Genomic DNA, 7,734 nt, shown 5'->3' on the forward strand with positions numbered 1-7,734 from the left:
TATTTTAAAGGGAAATCTTTTTCAAACGTTTCCTATTAAACCACTGCCAACCAGTTCCCGCCTGGCCGATAGACAAATGGTGGCCACGTGGGACCTCTCTAAATCCGGGTGGAGGTCCTATGACGGTGACGGCGAACCTTGGCACCCCAGATGTTTTGGAACTACATTTTGCACTCTTCAGTGTAGTTGAGCATTATAGGAAATGTAGTTCCAAAACATCTGGGGTGAGAATGTTCCCCATCACTGTCCTGACATCCTCCCCGAAACGCACAGTGCTGCGGCTCAATATTTTACCCACTGTGTCCACCAGACACTGTCAATGGCGGATCACTGCACTTGGTACCATGTGATTGCTGTGACAATCATAGCACATGAACATGGCTTTTAATCATTGTGTTGCTCGCTGTGATTGGTCACAGTGATCACATGGTACAGACGGGGGGCCAATTCCAGCCCATCTGTACCATGTGATTAGCTGTGGCCAATCACAGCTGACCTGTACACTATACACTGAATCGGTGCTGGGACAAGGACCTCTAGAGCCCAGGGCGAACATGCCAAATTGCACCCCACAGTGTCTGCAAAAATCACCCCCCCCCCCACACTACAGAAGGGTGGGAATTGGTAAAGGGCGGGCGCAATGCTGTGCGTTGGCTGCTTACTAAGGCCCCTTTCACGCTGAGTTGTATTTCAGGCGTTTTAGCGCTAAAAATAGCGCATAAATAACGCCTGAAATGAATCCTGCCCCAGCATTCTCAATGTGAAAGCCAGAGGAGCATTGCCGGTGGTATTAACCCTTTTTTGGCCGCTAGCGGGGGTTAAAACCGTGCCACTAGCGGACTAATATTGCGGTAAATTCAACGGTATAGCGGCGCTAAAAATCGCGCCGCTATACCGCCACCGCACCTCCACTGCCCCGTGCGAAAGGAGCCTTAGTGTTGTGTTAGGGAAGCGAATAAATCGCTTCCCTAACACTGACCTGCCTCTCAGCCAATCAGGTGCTCAGGTCTGGTTACCCTGTCACCTGATTCGCTGAAGAAACAGGCGCTGCGATTGGAAGCCTATCAGGCGTCCAATCGTAGAAGAGGATGGGAGAAGACATTGAGGACATGGAGCGTGGAGGACAGCGCCGTGACCCGAGACAGGTAATTGCCGGGCGGAAGGGGGCACAGTGGCGGCAATTGATGGGTTCAGTAGCTGTGTTTAATGGCACAGTGGTGGCAATTCATGGGTACAGTGGCTGTGCTTGATGGTTTTGAGCACCAGCCGCCTGTTATAGCTGCAAAGGGTGGGGCCAACTCAATATTGAACCCTTACGCACTAAGACTGGGATGTCATTAAAGTACATGTGTGTAAAGGCAGGCGTCCCAATACTTTTGGCAATAAATCCCACTTTCTGGAAACTAGTCATGTGACCAATCATGTGCTTGTCCGACAACCAATCACTCACCTGGCCAAGCTTCCAGGTAGTTGACTTACTGAGTACACATAGTCCCCATGGTGAATACATAGATTCCATTATCTCTACAACAGATGTCTCCATGTACTCTATGGTAAGGTACCAAATTACGGTGATTATTATTCTGTCCATTCAGAAGTTCTTCCCCAGACAAGCCGCTCAGTCATCCAAAGCTCCTCTCCGGGAAAATGTTGCCTCCACCCTCCATGGCTCCTCTTCAGGAAGTGAAGACCAGTGATCCACCATGGCAGTCCGGGGAGGATGCCGACTGGTCTTGTTTTCACCTCTGGTTGGGACGTCATCGGCGCCCTTCAGAAACCATAGGTACCCCATCAATGAACAGCCAACGCAAAGTGTCCAAGTCACCAGGTAGCTTGGAAATTGGTGACCAATCATGTGCTTGTCCAACAGCCAATCCCCCATTTGGCCAAGCTGTTGGTGGCCAATGCACTGCCATACCAGTTAATCGACTTACTGAGTACACATCGTCCCAATGGTGAAGACGTAGACGCCATTATTTCTACAACAGATGTCTCCATGTACTCTAAGGTACCAAAATACGGTGATGATTATTCTGTCCATTCAGAAGTTCTTCCCCCAGACAAGCCGCTCACTCCTTCAAAGCTCCTCTCCGGGAAAATGTTGCCTCCACCCTCCATGACTCCTCTTCTGGGAGTGAAGACCGGTGATCCACCACGGCAGTCCAGGGGGGATGCCGACTGGTTTTGTCTTCACCTCTGGTTGGGAAGTCAACAGCTCCCTTCAGGAACCATGGCACCCCCATCCATGATGAGCCAATAAAAAGTGTCCAGGTCACCAGGTAGATTGGAAATTGGTTATGGGACCAATCATGTGCTGGTCCAACAACCAATCATTCACCTGGCCAATCTACTGGTGGAATATGCACTGCTCTACCAGTTAAGTGAAGACCAGTGATCCACTATGGCAGTTCCGGGGAGGATGCTGACTGGTCTTGTTTTCACCTCTGGTTGGGACGTCATCGGCGCCCTTCAGAAACCATAGGCACCCCCGTCAATGAACAGCCACCGCAAAGTGTCCAAGTCACCAGGTAGCTTGGAAATAGGTCATGTGACCAATCATGTGCTTGTCCAACAGCCAATCCCCCCATTTGGCCAAGCTGCTGGTGGTCTGTGCACTGCCGTACCAGTTAGTCAACTTATTGAGACCACATCGTCCCAATGGTGAATATGTAGACTATTAGGTGCTCTTGATGAAGGTCATCTGCTGATCTGAGAACTGTAGTGGGGACTTTTAATGGCAACTATAATCACAGGTGGTGTTACTCACCGTGTCTCCAACTTTGTGGTGTCTCGTAGCAGTGACACCTATACCGAAATCAGGAGATAGGGTCTCCTCCAGCCCCTCCCCCTTCACATTCCTCACCAGTCAGCTGACCTCTAGTCTCTGGCTCCCAGCCATGCCGTGAACTGAATGGGCGGCTGCGAAGAGGCTGAGTGGGACGGGTCGCAGGCTCCATGGACAGCCCTGCTGGGCGGCCGTGAAAAGGCTGAGAGAGCGGCTTGGACTTCAGGAACAGCCCAGGATTCGGTGACCCCAGGAAAATCATCATTTGACCCCCAGGTTGAGAACCACTGTACTAAACCAATAATCTCCAAACTGCAGCCCTTTGATTGCCTTTATCTGGCTCCTGGGGCACAATTCCTCCTACTAACACCAACTATGGGGGGGCATAATTGTTGCCACTGACATCAAGGATGGGGCACTATTTCCCCCCACTGAAACCAATGATGGGGCACTATTTCCCCCCACTGAAACCAATGATGGGGCACTATTCCTTCCACTGACACCAATGATGGGGCACTATTCCTCCCACTGACACCAATGAAGGGACACTATTCCTCCCACTGACACCAATGATGGGACACTATTCCTCCCACTGACACCAATGAAGGGACACTATTCCTCCCACTGACACCAATGATGGGACACTAATCCTCCCACTGACACCAATGATGGGACACTATTCCTCCCACTGACACCAATGATGGGACACTATTCCTCCCACTGACACCAATGATGGGGCACTATTCCTCCCACTGACACCAATGAAGGGACACTATTCCTCCCACTGACACCAATGATGGGACACTATTCCTCCCACTGACACCAATGATGGGACACTATTCCTCCCACTTATACCAATAATGGGACACTATTCTTCCCACTGACACCAATGATAGGACACTATTCCTCCCACTGACACCAATGATGGGACACTATTCCTCCCACTGACACCAATGATGGGACACTATTCCTCCCACTGACACCAATGATGGGACACTATTCCTCCCACTGACACCAATGAAGGGACACTATTCCTTCCACTGATACCAATGATGGGGCACTATTCCTCCCACTGACACCAATGATGGGACACTATTCCTCCCACTGATACCAATAATGGGACACTATTCCTCCCACTGACACCAATGATAGGACACTATTCCTCCCACTGATACCAATAATGGGACACTATTCCTCCCACTGACACCAATGATAGGACACTATTCCTCCCACTGACACCAATGATGGGACACTATTCCTCCCACTGACACCAATGATGGGACACTATTCCTCCCACTGACACCAATGATGGGACACTATTCCTCCCACTGACACCAATGATGGGACACTATTCCTCCCACTGACACCAATGATGGGACACTATTCCTCCCACTGACACCAATGATGGGGCACTATTCCTCCCACTGACACCAATGAAGGGACACTATTCCTCCCACTGACACCAATGATGGGACACTATTCCTCCCACTGACACCAATGATGGGACACTATTCCTCCCACTTATACCAATAATGGGACACTATTCCTCCCACTGACACCAATGATAGGACACTATTCCTCCCACTGACACCAATGATGGGGCACTATTCCTCCCACTGACACCAATGATGGGGCACTATTTCTCCCACTGAAACCAAGGATGGGACACTATTCCTCCCACTGACACCAATGATGGGACACTATTCCCCCCACTGACACCAATGAAGGGACACTATTCCTCCCACTGACACCAATGATGTGGCACTATCCCTCCCACTGACACCAATGAAGGGACACTATTCCCCCCACTGACACCAATGAAGGGACACTATTCCTCCCACTGACACCAATGATGGGTCACTATTCCCCCCACTGACACCAATGATGGGACACTATTCCTCCCACTGACACCAATGATGGGTCACTATTCCCCCCACTGACACCAATGATGGGACACTATTCCTCCCACTGACACCAATGATAGGACACTATTCCTCCCACTGACACCAATGATGGGACCCTATTCCCCCCACTGACACCAATGATGGGACACTATTCCTCCCACTGACACCAATGATAGGACACTATTCCTCCCACTGATACCAATGATGGGGCACTATTTCTCCCACCGAAACCAAGGATGGGACACTATTCCTCCCACTGATACCAATGATGGGACACTATTCCTCCCACTGACACCAATGATGGGACACTATTCCTCCCACTGACACCAATGATGAATGTTTGGAGGGTACATACATAAATGGACTCTATCTTTTGTATGGGGACAGCCATTGCATACCATTGCGCAGTGCAGGTCAGGGACCACACGTGGGTCTGTATCTCTCCTCCACCCCTGGCTGCCCCATATCGGTACCAGTAATGAGCTCAGACACAAGTCTGGGACCTGGCTGATCTATCCCGCCAGGAAGCTGTCAATGCCGGCAGCCAATCAGACGGTGGAGGCCTTCCACTCCAATGCAGCCACATTGGATCCCTACCAGGCTGGGAATGCCTCCTCCTCCTCCTCCTTCTATGATTGGCTGTTGGATTTGACAGCTTCCCGGCTCGTGTCTTCAGAAGCAGATTCTTTCATAATTAGAATATTTCCGTTCTTATAAAGATCCGGCGTTCCTACATCAGCACCAAGTGCAAGGGCTTGTTTACACAAGTGGTTGGGGGGCAATAAAACCACAGGGCTGAGTCATGTTTTTACCCCCCCCCCCCCTCCCTGGCCAGTGGGGGGGGGGGGAGTATGCACATGCCTGCCCGAGCATGACCTATTCAAGGGAATGAGGCTGCTCTAAAACCGCCCCCCCGGTAGTGCGACAAATAAATGTTTAACCACTTAAGGACCGGCTCCTGTACATACACGTCGGCACTGCCACAGCCAAGGTATCCATCTTTTCAGTGGGCGGTCCTGTAAACGATAATGGTGGTCTCTGCGGCGGATTCGCAGCGAGGTCACCATTATCGGCGGCGAGAGATGGGCCCTCCCCCTCTCCCGCCGCTCTCCCACGCCCTCCGCCGTTTACCGGAGCCGTCGGTAGCGGCGGAGGCGATCGAGTCCTGTTAGGTACGGAGACGAGTGAGGGGAAGATGCCCCTCCCACCCGTCTCCATACCATTGCAGGGCGGAAGCGACGTCGAAACATCACTTCCGTCCATACCTCTTAACCACTTAAGGACCGCCTCCTGCACATATACGTCGGCAGAATGGCACGGCTGGGCACAAGCAGGTACATGTACGTCCTCTTTAAGTGCCCAGCCGTGGGTCTCCGGTCCGAAGCTCCGTGACCGCGGCCGCGGGACCCGATCGCCGCTGGAGTCCCGCGATCGATCCCCGGAGCTGAAGAACGAGGAGAACACACCTTCCCCATTCTTCACAGTGGCGCCGTCATTGATCGTGTGTTCCCTGATATAGGGAAAGACGATCAATGACGTCACACGTCCAGCCCCGCCCCCCTACAGTTAGAAACACATATGAGGTCACACGAACGCGTACGCGAGCGGCGCCCACATATAAAAACAGTGTTCAAACCACACATGTGAGGTATCGCCGCGGTCGTTAGAGCGAGAGCAATAATTCTAGCCCTGGACCACCTCTGCAACTCAAAACGTGGAACCTGTAGAATTTTTTTAAACATCGCCTATGGAGATTTTTAAAGGGTAAAAGTTTGACCCCATTCCACGAGCGGGCGTAACTTTGAAGCGTGACGTGTTGGGTATCAATTTTCTCGGCGTAACTTTATCTTTCACATTATAAAAAAAAAAATTGGGCTAACTTTACTGTTGTCTTATTTTTTAATAAAAAAAAGTGAATTTTTTCCATAAAAACTGCGCTTGTAAGACCGCTGCGCAAATACGGTGTGACAAAAAGTATTGCAGCGACCGTCATTTTATTCTCTAGGGTGTTAGAAAAAAAATGTATAATGTTTGGGGGTTCTAAGTAACTTTCTAGCAAAAAAATAACTTGTTTTTAACTGAAAAACAGGCTTAGAACAGCGACATATCGCCCGTCAGACACCTCTGTAAAGTGACCGGGGCGATCGCTTTTCAGAGCAGCGGAAGCCCAGTTGCCATTAGTGGCCCGGATTCAGAGAGCAATTGCGCCTGCGTAACCATAGTTACGCAGCGCAATTGCTTACTTGCGCCGGCGTAACGAATGCTCCTGATTCAGGAACCTCGTTACGCCGACTGCAGCCTAAGATATGCGTGGCATAAGGTTCTTATGCCCGCATATCTTAGGCTGCATTCTTGCGATGGCCGCTAGGTGGCGTTCCCGTTGTGCTCAGCGTATAGTATGCAAATTGCATACTAACCCCCGATTCACAACGTTACGCGAGCCCTGCGTACGCAGTTTACGTCGTTTGCGTACGGCGGTTTTCGCGTAAGGCTGCCCCTGCTATTAGCAGGGGCAGCCAATGTTACGTATACCCGTCGTTCCCGCGTCGCGAAATTTGAACTTTACGTAGTTTGCGTAAGTGAATCCTGAATGGCGCTGGACGCCATTCACGTTCACTTTGAAGCAAATGACGTCCTTGCGACGTCATTTGCCGCAATGCACGTCGGGAAAGTTTCCCGACGGAGCATGTGCTCTACGCTCGGCGCGGGAACGCGCCTAATTTAAATGATTCCCGCCCCCTACGGGATCATTTAAATTGCGCGCGCTTACGCCGGGCATTTTGCCGGAGCGTCCACGCAATTTACGGAGCTACTGCTCCGTGAATCTCGGGTAGCGCAGAAAATTTGCGGGGCCGCAGGGCAAAAACGTTGCCCTGCGCCTCCGTAAAAAATGCGCAAATGTACCTGAATCTACCCCAGTGTGAACGAGTAATGGCCAAGGGCTTGTGCAGTGATTTAATCGCCCACATTTACAAGATATTGTAATAAATGTGCTGCTAATGTGAAAAACGGGGCAACAAGGGGTTAAATCTCTCAGCAGAAAAA

The sequence above is a fragment of the Rana temporaria genome, chromosome 10 (genome assembly GCF_905171775.1).
Source record: "Rana temporaria chromosome 10, aRanTem1.1, whole genome shotgun sequence".
Classification (NCBI taxonomy): Eukaryota; Metazoa; Chordata; class Amphibia; order Anura; family Ranidae; genus Rana; species Rana temporaria.